The 16,142-nt window shown below is 40.0% G+C and overlaps 1 protein-coding gene across 4 annotated transcripts in view; it reads right to left on the reverse strand.

The window, feature by feature from the left end:
- Nucleotides 1-15,039, reverse strand: part of sema6dl (sema domain, transmembrane domain (TM), and cytoplasmic domain, (semaphorin) 6D, like) — a 297,233-nt gene extending 282,194 nt beyond the window's left edge. For 2 of the 4 annotated variants that reach the window (XM_041174869.1, XM_041174873.1), the window contains exon 1: nucleotides 14,919-15,035. The gene's annotated coding sequence lies outside the window, so the exon portion shown is untranslated. Of the gene's footprint in view, nucleotides 1-14,918 lie in introns of all 4 variants that reach the window. The other 2 variants (XM_041174872.1, XM_041174870.1) reach the window with 2 other exon arrangements.
- Nucleotides 15,040-16,142: the final 1,103 nt, after the last annotated feature.

Genomic DNA, 16,142 nt, shown 5'->3' on the forward strand with positions numbered 1-16,142 from the left:
TTCTGCTTGCTTTCTGACATTGTTCACACATGCTGTTGCTTAAGGGAGAAAGACCAGGCATGACAGGTGGCAGTGATTTTGATCCATTGTTAATATTACTCCTAAAGCTCACTTCTTCAGGCTATGCTAGAGAATATAACAGATGTACAGAATCTATCTGGTGCCATATATTACTTTAACAGACAGCACTGTTACCATCTTTCACCACAAACTGGTGCCTCACAAAAGGTAATTTGGTAAATGAAACAACTGCACTTAAATAAGGAGCCTGAATGTGCCAGAAAATTTGGAGTATAGTTTTGCAATGTCAGTCTCCCGTGAATAAATGGGCTATCCGACTGTGTTATTCTGTTCCAGACTCAGTAAAGGACAAAGTAGTACTTCCCTGTCTGTCTATGACAGTCTCGTGGTTAGCATGTATTAGTCACAGTTTGTTGTCAAAAGTATAGAACTGGGAGAAAGCTATCATTTTCTGCTGTCTTCTCTCAATGTGAATCTGGAAATTTACAAGTGCCTCCCAATCTACAAACTTTCCCCATCAATAACAACCACCTGTGGTCTACACACCTCCATGATGGGGGTGCAGGTGGGGATGATTAAACACAGAGCTCAGAGAAACATGGGACAAAATCAATTTGATTATATTGGATATTTTAAACTTTCACATTGACTGTACTAACATGAGTAGTAAAGACAACAAACCTAGAATTTAATTCAGCGAAGTTTTCAAGAACAATATATTTTAGAACAAATGAGGGGACAGGCGATGCTGTATAGGGTTTTCAAATCTCTCCATGGCCTCACCCCTATTTAATCTACTCCAGATACCTCCACTCCAGTAATTCTGGTCTCTTTTATACCATTAGTGTCAGTTATGCTACCTCCATAGAGATCGATAACTTTTATAAGGAAAATAATCCCCAAAAGTCCAATGGAAAAAAACCCGATGGACAAGATTTCACTTTTTAAAACTTTTACTGTAACAAACAAACTAAAATCAACATACTTCGAACATTAAATGAACAGGGAACGATATTTCAAATAAAAAGGTAAGTTTCACTTTAAATAACTGATACAAAGATCAAGTAATTATAAACACTTGCATTACTTCCCGCAAAATGTGGCACCACGAGCAATCTCAGACTTTCTAACTTGGCCTTCATTACGTAGGAACTCTCGCTTCACACTCCATTGTCACAACCTTTGAGTCGCGTTCACCAGCAGCCATATTCCATCTGAAGTCCCTGGAACCGGTTAACATAGAAGGCATACATCTACGAACCCTCTCTCACTCGATCACGACAGTCCCGAATGTAAAAAATCCCTACAGACTCCCTTCTCCAGCCCTTTAATGGTCTAATGGGCTCTGGCAATACAGACAATAGTAACAGGTCTTATCCATTACACAATCCCTTTCCCTTCTGTCATTTCATTGACATGTTCTGTCATTTCGAACTATATAACATGTAGTAACATAGTCTCTGCTATATTCTTAGAGCCCTGCTTCAACACCAGGATCTGTTCTAAACTGACAAATAAAAAACTGATCCATTTGTGGAGAACCTTGCTTGTTTCCACTCACATCAATTGGGTGTGTTTTGAAATGCCTGCCATTACAGACTGGAACTCCAATACTGCAATTAGCTTCCTATTTTCCTTTTTGCTTCTAAGCTTTTCATCTCCGTGACAACCTCTGGTCACATGAGCATTTCTTGGCACCTAATGATGTCATAATCAGAAAACCAACTGGGAAACCCAGTTCACTTTGGATTTAAAGAAGACATCACACAAAAGGAAAATACAGACTTTTGCCAATACACATGGGTCGTCACACAGTGCCTTCAGTTTCCTCGGTCTTAAGCTGTCTCCCTAAATCTCTCCACTTCTCTGTCATCCTTTAAGACACACCTTAAAACGTACCACTTCGACAAAGCTTTTGGTCAGCTGTCCTAATATCTTCTTAAGTGGTTCAGTGTCAAATGTTGCTTTCTAACACTTCCATGAAGTACCTGGGGGGTGTTTCATTATGTTAATGGTGCTACACAATTACAAGTTCTTGTTGTTCAATAGTAGCAAATTAGTTCAGAATTAGTTCACAACCTGATGGTATGGAAGCTTTGTGAAAATGGTGATTAGGTTATGATTCAATTTTATATTGGCTTTAAGAAAAGGGTGAGAGGAGTCACAACCCAAGATTTTTAAATTTAAGCAAGGAAACTTTGAAAGGATGAGAATTGAATTGACTTCAATAAACTGGGCTGAAGTGTTGAATGGGTAAATCTACAAACAGCAGGGTATATTCAGTATGATAAAATGCCAGTAGATATCCCTAAAAAGCAATGGCTTTTGTGCAGGTAAGCAACCAAGGCCAACAACGAGGCAGGGGATAGAAAAGGCTTACACAAATAATCCAGCACACTGGGAGAGGTGTAAAAAGCAAAGGGATACACAGAGATTAATAAGGTACAAAAAGAAAACATTAAAACAAACTTGCAAATATACCAAAGCTAACAGCAAAAGCAATTTACAAGTATAGAGAAAATGGTAATGGAACTTAGTGTAGATGGAAGCTGGTGAGACTATATTAGATAACAAGGGCTTGACAGATTGGTTAAATTAATACCCTTTATCCATTTCTGAAGTGGAGGAAGAGGTATTCCATAAGTGCATTCTAAAATCTCCTTTATCTAATTTTAATATCACCCCGATAAATACTATAAACTTATTTTCTGGCAATGGAATGGCCATAGAAATGGACTCCAGATGCACAATAGCAGCTTTGTTTGGTTCAAAACGTTAGCGTGAGGAAAGGTTTCTTTGAAGGGGTGGACTGTGCAAGGGGGTGGTGTCTTCCAGAATGCTTTTATGTCTTAATAAACATCTTCATTCTCTTGGTTTTCCTACTACACATGTCATTTTTTCAACAAAAAAAAAACACAGCTATTCTAATGTGCAAGGTTATTACTGACTACAGGAATCTGGCAGCTGTTGTTTCCCCATCACATGTTCTGTAAGACAATTTGCAAACAACTCAGATTAACTTTGATGTTCCTTTTGCTTTTTTAAGGTTTCGTCTTTTCTTTTGCCCTAGCACCTACGGCAACATGAAAGAACTGGGTTTAGTGAAGCTGCTGAGCCCAGGAAATGACAGACTGTGCCAGGCAATTTAGTGCTTCATGTTGTTGGTCTCAAAAATCACATGTACAATGAATGTCAACAACATGGACAGTGCAACAGATGGGTGGAGTCAGTTGTCAGCAGTCAGAATATAATGTGGAATGAATCTTAATTCTCTGTGATTGTTTAATGTTAAAGCCAGAACAATGGCAATCATTTGTCTTTGAACAGCAACAATGAACCCAAGATGTACAGAATCAATGAATATTATACCAGAGGACAGTATTCATCCTATCATTATTGCTACTTAATTTTTTAAAAATAATTTTGTAAAATTTCATGATTCTTTAGGAATGTTAAAAGCCGATCAGTTTATGTCCTCTGTCATAATCCTTTTCATCCTTTTTTAAGATTGTTCAGCTGTATAATTGTGGTTTTGGGGCATGAAAAGCAATCACACTGAACTAATACCTTACAATCTACCATAAACATTTATGTGTAGTGCATACTCCAGCTAGTTCTTCAGGGAGGTTTCAGATACATTACATTTTGTGGTACACAATCACTTCATGGGATCCAGTCTAGAAGCAGCTGGGTGTCCAAATTAAAGGATCCAGACCTCAGTTCCCTGTTTCCAAATGCTGCCTCTGTTTGTATTTTCAGTCGAGGGAAGCCACTATCCAAAGCATTTTCTAAGTGGAATGAAACATGTCTATAGTGCCTGAAAACAAATTGTATGTTGGCAATAATTTTTTCCTGATGACATGATGAGTATAATACCCTGTCAGATAAAACCAAAGATGGAGGAAAGGGGGAGGAGAAACTTACATCACAATGACCATACCTGCGATTTTCATTCCACACAGCACCTCATGTATATATCAACTCTACCTTGCTGCTTCTAGTTCCAAATTTGTCTTCCTAAATACATTCTGAGCACATCCATCAGACTACATGCATTAGTGGTTGTTCTGTATTAAACTATATAAACATTGACCAGCAAGACAGCCAAAGAACCAGGGCTCCATTCCCACGCAGTCAGTTCTGTGACTAATGAACAAGACAGTTTCCCAAAACTTTAATGAAACCACTGCTTCGGGCAGTTTATAGGATTTAGAACATTTTGTTCAACTGGTCCCATCAAAACAAAGCTTTCTTTATCCAACGTCATTGACGTCAATTAACAAAACACAAACACTGTTTGTAATTGGCAAATGTGTATATAGTATCTGCAAATGTTGCATAAATGCTGATAAATATTGACATCATACAAGGCAAATATTGATATCTTCTTAGTGTTACAAGACCTCCTTGCCGAAATACATCCTTAAAGTTCTCCTCTGTCTTAGTTTCCCCTCCTGGAGATGTTAACTTGCTGGGACACTTTGGACAGCCTCCCAATACCTCACTCAATGGAGCCTGAAATTCAGAATTTTTGTGACCGTGGAGGGCCCCTCAGCCCTGTCTGATCCTGTTCTTGCCTAATGTCCATTCATGCACTTTCCAGCAGAGATCACAATAGTTAACAGGAGTAGGAAATCTGTTCAATTTCTTTTTATCTTCCTTGTGTCACAGCCATGAAGACCAATTTTAGCACCCCAACTGCTTCATGGCTTAGATCAGCTAATTCAGTACAGTTCACCAACCCCAACTAGAAGCCTTTAACCTTTCTGGTTCAATATCATAACTTGGCCTATTGAACCATCACAAACTATTACACTGTTTCTCCAATTAAATTGGCTGCATAATTCTTTCAAAATATGTTTGAGCTACCAATGACTAATGATGTAACACACAACTAGAACATCACATAGAAAACACAAGGATATGACAACTACTCCAAGTCTACACTACCTTCTACTAAGGATGATGCCACCCCCCCAAACCTTAGTGCTAATATACTGGTTGCAGTACATTAAAGCAAAGGTACATCTTTATATATCATTCCAATAGTGTCCATTTAATCATCAAAAGGCTGCAATACAAACCTGCAGAACATCATATTATGTGCATACAATCTTGCTGTAATCATTGTATCATTTTCAACCTTCTGCATTTTTTAAAAAATCAAAACCATACATTGGTGTAGTCTGCTATTGTCATGGCTGTGGTTAGTTACATGTCTACAATTCAACCCCATGTCTGCTGTGTTATTGATGTCAAACCTCTTTGTTGCTAGTTGCATTTAACATTCACTACTTATAGTAATAACCTATAATTTGCCAAGTGTTGAGTGCCTTGTTAAACGCTGAAGCAATCACCATGATTTTCCTTGGAAAGGCAGTAAAAATGAAACCAATCCAGCTTCTTGTCTCACACATAAAAGATGTGGTTTTCTTTTATAATTCAAACGTGCAATGATTTCTGCCACTTTTCGTTTTGAATAGAGTTACGTAGGTGCCTTGTGGGCACTTATTATTGGCCTTTCAAAGATGCAAAGCACATAAGGTCTTTTCCAAACAGATGGAGGAAATTTCCTTAATGAAGGTAATAGCCCAAATGTTGCAGTCAGCAGCAAAGTGATGATGTTCACCGCTGATCTTGAAGGAAGCTGTCCACAAAGATCTAGCAGTCTTTGCCCTGTGGGTTTCACCTTTCCCAATGTTAATTTAATTCTGGCACCAACTATTAGGGGATCTCTGGTGTCCAGCCATAATGAAATCATCAAGAAGATGATCACAATGAGATCATCAATCACAATGAAGAACTCTCACAGACAGGAAGTAACAAGCAAGTTTTATCATTCATTTATAATTTAACCGAAGGTGAAATAAAGATTGGAATATACACATGCAATTAAGGTCAAAGCTGAAACATAAAATGTGAGGAAAATAATGTTAAAATTCATGGAATTATCATGGAAAAGAGAAATTTGACCTTCCAAAAATACATAATTAATTTTTCAGGACCAGAGAGGTTGTTCAGTGCTAATTATGACTTAGTGCACCATTAAAAACCCAGCTGCACCTCACTCAACAAGGCTCAGCTTTTCAAGGGATTTTACAGTAAAAAGAGTAAAAAGCCAAAATTCACATCAAATCAGTGATTTCTAATTTATTTCTACCTGTGAAGAATTCAACAGTTCACTGTGTAGAAGAGCAGGGAATTTGGGACAAAAACTTCTGGATTTCTGCATATAACTGTGCACATTTGGCACCATAAATTGCTGTCAGTCCCATAGATTAATGCTGGTGATCGCAACTGCAAAATCCAAGTCATCAGCTTAAGTATACCCACAGACCAACAAACTAAAAGCCCTCATTAGTTTTCATTTCCACGCCTACTAATACAACTCTCCCATCTCACAATACTTCAAAATGTCGTTTACTGGCTGTAATGGGCTTTGGGGGCATCATGAGCTCATGAAAGGCACTATATAAATGCAAATCTTTCTTTTCCTTTTACCACTGAAATGCCCCTTGTCAGTCACAATAACTGTTTGTCATGGAAGAATGAGTCCAAAGCTAGCCTTTTACCTCAAGCTGGTTTATTATCAAGACAGCTCTTCAGTGGAGCAGATTTTTCCAGTCCCTTCCATGCCAGTTTGTTATAGCTATACCCATTTATACTATTTTGATGGGTGAAGCAATGCCCATCACCTGTTTTAACAAGCAGTTGTCTTTAACAATGTAACTGCTTTACATTGTAATTGTCAGCCAACAAGAAGATTGTCAAGGTCCAATAGCAATGTAATTACTGATACATTGACACTGCTACCCACAATCAGGTTTCTGCAGGTGCTCAGTGATGATGGTGATCCTGTACTTTCAGCTTGTGAAATATTTTATACAAGTCCTGGCATTCATTTAGACACTATTTTGTTAAAGGCTTTACCAATTCCTTCACTTCATTGTGGAAGCTATCTTGGTCCAAGACAATAGGGGAAGACTTGGGAACTCACCAAAAATGGAATTAGGTCACAGACCAGCCGTGATCTCACCGAATGACCGAATCACTGAATGATGGAACAGGCTTGAGGGGCTAAGTGGCTCACATCGGTTCCTATGTTCAAATCCTTTGAAAGCTTCATTGCTTCAATTGATCAAAAAAAAACTGATTAAAATCTTCAACTTTTTTTTTAAACAAGATTTTCAGAAGCCTTCTAATTTAATGAGAAGTCCTAAAAAATTATAGAAATCATGACACTGAAAGTTAGAAGTTTACAACTTTGACCTATTTTATGCATTCAAACACACACATAAAGTGGAATTTTACGATCTTGTCGAAGCCAATGGAATTTTGGATTGCTCACCGCATTTTATGGCCCTAAGTCCACAGTGACAGCCATCAAATTCTGCTCTTAGACTATGGTTTTTGAGTGTTCCAACCTTGTTCTCTCTTACACTTTGCCCTTCTGATTCTTTTTGGAACTTCATGTTGCGACCAACTGGTCCAGTGAAGGAGAGCAGAATATTCCATGAAGTTTTATAATTTGCATTAAATGATCTAGTTTAGATTTCAAATTTCATGTGTAAATTATTAATGTGAACGGATTTTTGCATCTGTCTAAATGATACAGTTGCTCTGTCTACAGCAGCACATAGATCATACAGTTACTTGGTATGTGCATCTAAATATGCTGCGGGACAAATCAGTATGCATCCCTCACACATTCCTCTTAATATTCAAACCTCGACAATGTAACAGTCTCAGGTTAAAGAAGCCTTGCAGAAATCAAATAACCAAAACTTGTACCAGAACATGAGCAAATCATGAAAAGAGACAATTATAAATATCCAACATCTCAAGAGGATAAGCAGATTCAATATATACCTCTTTAGTTAGGCTCAGTTTTCACATTAACATTTTTTGCGTGTCCAAAGTGCTACTAGGTAATGAGATGAATTCCTCTGGCATGAAAGCGAGTGAAGCCAGTTGGGTGGCTGCTGACTTGCATATGATTCATAAATTAGCAAAGAAAACGATCCTTGCAGGTGTAAAACAATGTTTTAGATTACCACACTACCATTCTGTTTCAGCAATGCTGCATATCAAAAATTATAAAGCTGTTCTGAAAAGAGAGGGGACCAAAAAAAAATCAGCAAATATGCACAAAGGAGTAAGGTAAATTAGCTGCAGAGTAGGGCACCAACTAGAATCAAAATTGGCTAGTGAGTAAAGACTGTTGAGAAAAACACCATCAATCATTTCACAACAGAACAGCTTTGATCTCATTTGAATTTCTTTAATTTTTCTTATCCACCAGATATTGGAAAACAAAAGATACATTTTATGAAAGCACTGAAATATCAAGAAATACGTCAAGAGTTCCAGCTTAGTATAAGTGTAGCTTCAAAGGATGTACAGTATCTGGTGCCCTCATTTGGTAGCTCCTGACCTTGCTTCATTTACTTTCCTTCAAACATTTTCTTTTTAGTTGTTACAACAGTTACTTTACTGGAGGCCACTGCAAAGTAACACATGCAAGATCAAACTGCTCCAGTGATGATGAGGCAGCAGCATACTTGTCTCACACATCAATAGCTGCAGAAACCACAGAACCAAACAAAAATTACGGTGCAGAAAGAGGCCATTCAGCCAGTCGTGTCTGTGCTGGCAGATTTGAAAACCAGCAAGGCTGTCCCTCCCCAGTCTGACTTTCATGAATATCTATGTTCAAAAGTAATTCTCAGAATGCAGAGAGGATCTGGAGCTCCTTCCTGTGCTCATTAAGGTTAAGAGATGTCAATGCAAGGGAATGACATACTTACCCAGTTTTAACTCCCATTGCCAACAACAGGTACGCATACGGGCAACTGCAAGCTCCAAGGTAAATCACACTCCAACATTGTGCCTTAATCCTAATTTCAGAAAAGAAGACCCTGTTGAACCAGAGTGAACTTTTCCTACTTCGTACACCATCTTTCCTTAAAGCTTCTCTAAATGAGACTGCTAACTTAGAATAGTTTTGCGCTGTACTGAATACAGTTTTGAGTTGTAGGCTACAGACCCACAAGCATTAGGTTTAATTTGAAGTTACACCAAAATTCTTTCACACAGGATTCCTTCAGCAGTAGAAAGGAACTTTTATCCTGTCAGTCAGGGATGAATTTAAAGCAGAAAGTAAGCTCAGCACAGTTACTTTTGATTCAAATAGCCTCCTGCTTTTATTGGGAAAAAAGATACAAAGATTAACAAAAATTAATATCAATTGTATAAGCCACTGAAAGAAATGGCAAGTCAAGCTTCTCTCCCAGCTAGGATGTCCACTGTCAAACTGGGCAGGGAAACACCAGCTTCATTAAAACTTATAGGAGCTACTTCTTCAGATAGACCAGAGATCCTAGTTGGGCTTGCAGGATCCTCACTAATCCATGGCCACCCTAATCCTGTACAACCATGGTTTTCCAGCTTGTGCAGTCCTGGATTAGTTTCCAGCTTAGTCTGAAGTAGCATCTCTATTGTTTTTGATGAAAACACACTATCCATCAGTGATATCACATAACAGCCTAACGGACAATAGCCTCAAGCCTGCCTCTCTGCTATTTAAAGGCAGTTAAGGCAAGACCACTCCAGCTCCCTTGCACATGGTGGACAGTAACTGGAGAGGACACACAATTTCCCAACATACAATCCTGTCATGTGCTGGGGAACCGAAGTATACTATCTCCCTTTCAGCACTTATTAAAACAATGTTTTAGCCAAGTATTTTTCATCATAAAATGGCAGGAATATATCTGCCCTATAGGCTCACTCTTCTCTCTAAACTCTTAGGTTCATCTCCTGCTTTTGTTTTCTTCTCCTGTCCTGTTTCTACAACTTCATTTAAAGCACGTTGTTTTCTGACTTATTTGTTTTCCAATTAATGCTATTTCTTCTGTTTGTGTTCTCTTCACAATTATGTATTTTTCTGTCTTCATAATTAACTTCTTCCCTTCCAATTCACTTCTCTATTATTTGTTGACCTGGAAAGGAATGTTCAAGGGAAACTCTCTTTATCTTAGGCAGCAGTTTTTTGTTTTATTTGTCGTTGTCATTTTTTTTTGGAAACAAAAAGACTTGATTTTACAAACCATCTTTCACAACTTTAAGGAATCCCAAAGAGCTTTACAGCCAATGAAGTACTTGTTGAATGGCAGCGACTGCTGTAATGTAGGAAATGCAGCAGCCAATTTGTACACAGCAAGCTCCTACAAACAGCAATGTGATAATGGCCAGATAATCTGTTTTTGGGATGTTGACTGATGGATAAATATTGGCCAAGGCACCAGGGATGACTCCCTTGCTCAAAATAGAGCCATTGAGTCTTTTCCATCCATGTGAGGGGGCAGATGGGGCTACAGCTGAAAGAGGGCACCTCTGACAGAGCAACACTGTTTCAGTACTTCACTGGAGTGACAGCTTTGATTGTTGTGCTCAAGTCCTGAAGTGAGACATTGAACCCCCTTCTGACTCAGAAGCAAGCATATTACCAACTGAGCTACAGCTGAGACACACGATTTAAAAAAAAAAATCAGAATCACTCTTCCATTTTGTAATATAGCTACCTCCTATTTGAGTCTCAGACTATCGACTGATGATCATTTTACCCCAGCAGTTTTCTACCCTGTCTTTTTCACATGACCTTGTTTCCATACTTAGCCTTTACATCTCATTACACATAGCATCTACTTTTGTTAGAGTTCCATCCTGAGAAAATGACTGCCCTGTAACAAAGTTTACCAACACTTCTAACTCATATAAAAGAGAAAGAAACACATGCACACACCACTAGGGGATACCACTTGGATCATCAGTGTCGACAATAACTATATGCATTGCAAATTGTGAAGAAGCAGCAGCATTTTGTTTGAGAATTGTAGCTTATTCAGAGCCATTAACACTGCACAAATCCTAGAAGCAAGATTTTCCATCATAATCCATTAACCAGAGGTGTCTGTTTGTACTATAAACATGGCTAAAAACCACAGGTTGTAAGTCTCACTTGGACTGCGGGGGATAGGCAAGTAACATTAATGTATTCTTCTTTCATCTATAATGGCTTACTTGGAGCTTGGCAGGGATCGTCAGAGCAGCAGTGACCACAGTAACATTGATAAAATAAAGATGGGAAAGGCTTTGATGCACAGATGTGGAGAAATGTTAGAGAACTGGCATGAGAAACAGATCAGCTAGCAGAAAACATTTCTTTCCAGCACTGCAGGAGTGCAAGAGATGCTTGAAAAGCTTTCCAGATACGGGTAATCATTCAAGCCTTCACGTTATCTATAAAGCCCAGGTTTGCCTAAGAGTTTTTGTTAATGAAATGAAAGGGAAAAAAAAACAAAGCTTCTGAGAGCAAAGGTTAGAAATGCAAGAGGTCTGGAAGCTTCATGAGGGTTAGAAGAGCTACTGAGACCAAGAATATTAGGAGATGAAGGAAAACTGAGGCCAGAATTTTTCTTAGATCTGCTCCTACTGAAACTTTGCCTGAAGTGCAACAGAAATCCCATTTGTGGAGTGGGGGCAACTCTGAGGGAAGTTTGAGCCCGAGAATCGAACCATTCAAAAGTTAAACTTCCAGTAACACAGAGAAGCAATAGCCAGCAGAAATACTTCTAGTTATCCTGAAGTTAGTTTCACCTAAAGTCATACTTATCTTTTAAATACCTCTAAACTTTTGGAAGCGTTAATGATGCAAAACACTAGTGATTTTTGAAATCGGGAGTAAAGGGTACTGCCTGCAAAAAGGCAAGTCATTCTTCACATTTCTCCCAATCAAGAATCCCAATTAATCAAGTCCCATTCCAATTCATTTCTTGCACTCATCAGCCCTAACCTCTAACAGTAAACCTCATCTGTACAATCACAGCAATAATGGAGATGGTAATATATAGTTAATCAGGTGTTCAAACTTGAGCTGATTGGGATTCATTTGAAGTTCTGCCCAACTGCATCATTTTTAATGCACTTGTCTTACCAAACATTTTTATTCTGGGGTTTCATGTAGAACTGTATGAGCCTAACTGGATGCTACCTGTTGTGGGTGTGCACAATAAAGTAGGCTGTTTTCTGATTCATCAGCATTCTCATGTACCTTACTATGACAAAAACTTCAAGTTAGGTAGTATATAATACAAGTTGTTCTCCAAGTTTGGGATGGGATGCTGGACAGGGTTTCAAAGCCCTTCTGCTAAGAATTTCTCCAGACTTTGGAGTTGAGATTTTCCATTTGGAGAGTCTGAATTTGGACCATTGAAAAGTGAAGACACCTTTTTCACTCAAACATTTATTCTTATTACCTTGCCTTAAGAAATAACATAATTGGACAGTCAAGCCCCTGAATGCTTTAGTGAAGTCCTGAAAGTTGTTGTATTATTCAAACTAGGAGGGGAGGGGGCAGGGTTTGGTGAGGAAACACTAGACAATCTTTGGCTGCAACTATCAACTGGCTTTTTGGGGTGAGGATTGGGGGGATGGGAAATGCAATTTCTGGCAGATGGAATTATAGAGGCAGTTCATCAAAGAATAAGTAGCCTAACCGCTCCTCAGTCTATCAGCAATGTCTAGCTCTTATTTAGCTGTGATTCAAGGCGCACCCTTCTGAAATACATCCTGAATGTGGCTATAACCTCTTGCATACCTGCCAGGAGACTCAAAGAGACAAAGGGATGTAGCAGACAAAAGTCACACCAGAGTAAAAGATGGTTATAAAATGTTACAAATTTTAAAATTTCTACCATATCGCAGTCTTCACAAATTCAACAATAGATCTTATTTGGGCACCAATGTTGCAACAGGAATATACCAAACAATATTCTAAACTCTGGCTATTTCACAGTGAATTATTTTCCTGAATATACTGTTGAGCATTAATAGACTAGATCAGGTAGGGACAACTCTTGACCATGTAGCCCTATAATAAATGTGAAATGTTTTCATTTCAATTGCACAATAACAGTGACATCTTATTGATACAGGTAGTGTTTACTAGAATTATGTTGCGAACATCATTTAATAAAGGGGCTAACTTGCAATATGAGAAGGGCAACCATCTTATATAATTTTTAATAACTGTAATAATGACATTAATCACAGAATAAAAATGATTAACATGTCTATGAATCACCACTGTCATAATTCCTAAGAATATTAAATGCTATAGACTCTAATATTTCAATCTTGCACTCCTAATTTTTTTTTTAAATTGCAAAATAACAACATGTTCCACCTCCTGAGCTGTGCTGACAAGACAACTTCTAGTTTTATTTTGAATATTTCCACTGAACAAAAGGGCGTTTGACTGAAAACAAAGTGGGGCTATGAAAAGAGCTTCTACTGTGCAACACAGGTCATCTGTTTACTGTGATTAAAGATTCGGTGACATAATCCTGGCTGCACAGAACACAACTGTGTAAACAGAGTTAAACTGTGTGTCCGACATTTCATCCAAATATCATAGCGGACAGCAAGAGTCAAGTAGAACATCTCCTGTAGAAACTGCCCTTTCTCAAATCTAACCAATATTCTGTGTGACACTAAAAGTGATTTTAATTGCTGAACAGGAGCTTGTGGCATGAAAAGTGATGAACGAGGAGCACATTTATTTTTTGTTAAGGCAAGATATGAGATGAGAGCATATAACTGGTGAGCACTTTGATGCAATGGCAATAACTCAGCGTGTACTGTAGCTGTAATAGCACCTGTCAGAATGTTAATGCGCATTTCAAAATGGGTTTGGCACCCGACACCAAAAAGACCAGCGTGATTTATTCTGGTTACTCAAAGAGATCTCCAGCCACAAATCACACTGCATCAAGATTATGGCGTGAAGGAAATGATTTCTTTAAGGGTAAATAAGACACAGGAACACTCATGAAAGAACATTCTTTTTAATCTCCATCTTGGCAAGCATTAAGAGAATCAACCCCTGAGGAATGAGACCGTAACCTTGTACAAATAGATAACGGGATGAATATATTAGCCATCACCCTTTTCCATCCCAGCTCCCTGGAGGGGTATCAAGAGAAGGTGGCTGATTTCAATGAAGTGGAGCAACAGTGCAAACTGATCAGGTTACAGCACTCCAACGGGAAGTCTTTTTTCATTTAAATCTGGCTTTTGCCTTCTCTTTTTTTAAAAAAAAAGAATGAGGGGGATTTAACCAACTGTATCTTTCCCTTGCACCTAACTTAACGAGAGGGAGGGAGGGAGGGAGAAAAAAACGTCGAGGTGTAAATTTGCATTGTTGCCCGGTCCATGCTAGTGCGATGAGCAATGGGTTTCCATCAGTCAGGACAGTAGCAATCAGTGTGTGAGGCTGAACTCTGGCGACCAGCCACAGAACAAGGGCGCTGGAACTCGCCTCTCCGGGCGGCTCGCTGCCTCAGTGATCTCCCCAAGAAAATGAAAACTGGGACACACAGAGAAAGCTTTATTAAACCGGCCGGGTGCAGGGGTGGGGAGGGGGAAACAAGAAAGGACATGCCATTTGCTAATGGGCTGACATTTAAATATTATGGCAGCAATACGTCAAGAGTCACACATTTTTTTAAAAAAAAATATACATGGAATACACGTCGAGAAACTGTTTGACTTGGGATTTCCACACCAAAGGCAAACACACACACACACACACACAACACACACACAAAAAGCATCAGCACCACAGTGAGCAGCAGCAGCAATGATAATTCAAACCCACCCCAAGGCACAGTCAAACATAGAGAGAGAAGTGGGGGGGGGGGGGGGGGGGAACTTCGGGGAAAGTCAGAATTGCCCTGACAGTTCTCACGTTTGTTGCTGCTGCTATCGGAGGGGCAAAAAAAAACTGAAGGAGGCGGGTGGGGTGTTTGGTGGGGTGTGGATAAAAGAGGACTTACTTGAGAAAGATGCTGAGAAGTGGTGGAGGACACACAAGAGAGACAGAGAGAGAGGAGAGAGCGTCCGATCCAGTGGTAGCGGAGGAGAAGCCGGGCGGCTGCTCTCCAGCCCCCGGACTCGCCGACTGACAGCGCCCTCCTCCAATCAGCTGCGGGCGTGGGCGGGCCGACGGCACGGGGGGGAGTCCGCTGATTGGACAGGGCTCCTTGGGAGCAGCGTTTCCCGCCAACACCCTTGAGGGAACCAGGAGCGGGGATGAAGTACAATGAGCGTGGGCTGGGTGGGGAGGCAGTGGACTTTTCCACATCAGGAGCGTCGATCACTTTCCTGCCAGCAAAAGGGAAATGAACGTTCACTCCACAAAGCTATTCCAACCTTAACATGAAACTGAGTCATTCACTTGCGCAAGATGTGGTTGCATTCAGTGTAGCCTTGGCAGTGAAATGATACCTTTCTCTTTTTAGTTGCCTTGCTAGGTAGGGAGTGCACGATGTGTAATGTTTCAGATCTGATCAATGTAGCTAGCCCAGCACTGGGGAAGGTGGGTGGGGTGGTGGTGGTGGTGGGGTGGGGGGTGGTGGATTTGCCTTGACGCAATGATATTGGTTTCCCAGCCTCTTGTTACTGGAGCCGCTGCCCCGCACCCCGTCCCTGTCCCCGGTACCGCCCTGAGTCTTTTCATTGCAACCGGGACCTGATAAGAACAGCACCATTTTGCCACCCTGCACTCTCCTCGGGCCGCTTCCAGCCACATCAAAGGCGCAATTTCTTTCACACCGTCTGAACAATGGGCTCCCTGAATGTTTGACCGTGAAAGCAGGTGAACGTCTCCACTCGTTTCCTGATTCATTGGAACAGTAAGGTTCAGAATGATTTTGAAAATCCTCAGCGGGAGAGACCTTTCATTGTGTAATGCTCGAGATTATCTTCAATTGGAATTTCTTCCCCCGTGATCCGTATAGAAATTACAAGTTTTTAATTAAAAAAAATGCGTTGAGCCTGCATGTGTGACCCGTCAGTCTCTTCAACTCCCCAAATCATGCTATACTGTGTGCTTGTTTGAGAGACCATCCTGATGAGCAGCTCCTTAGTCTCTGTTTACACTGCTCATGTACCAACTACACGAATCGTAGAGAGACGGTGTAGGTCCCTGGCCTCCACTGTGTGTGGTCAGGCACCCGGTATGAGGGAACGCTGCCAAATCCCATGTTCTACCTCGCCTG

The sequence above is a fragment of the Carcharodon carcharias genome, chromosome 26 (genome assembly GCF_017639515.1).
Source record: "Carcharodon carcharias isolate sCarCar2 chromosome 26, sCarCar2.pri, whole genome shotgun sequence".
Classification (NCBI taxonomy): Eukaryota; Metazoa; Chordata; class Chondrichthyes; order Lamniformes; family Lamnidae; genus Carcharodon; species Carcharodon carcharias.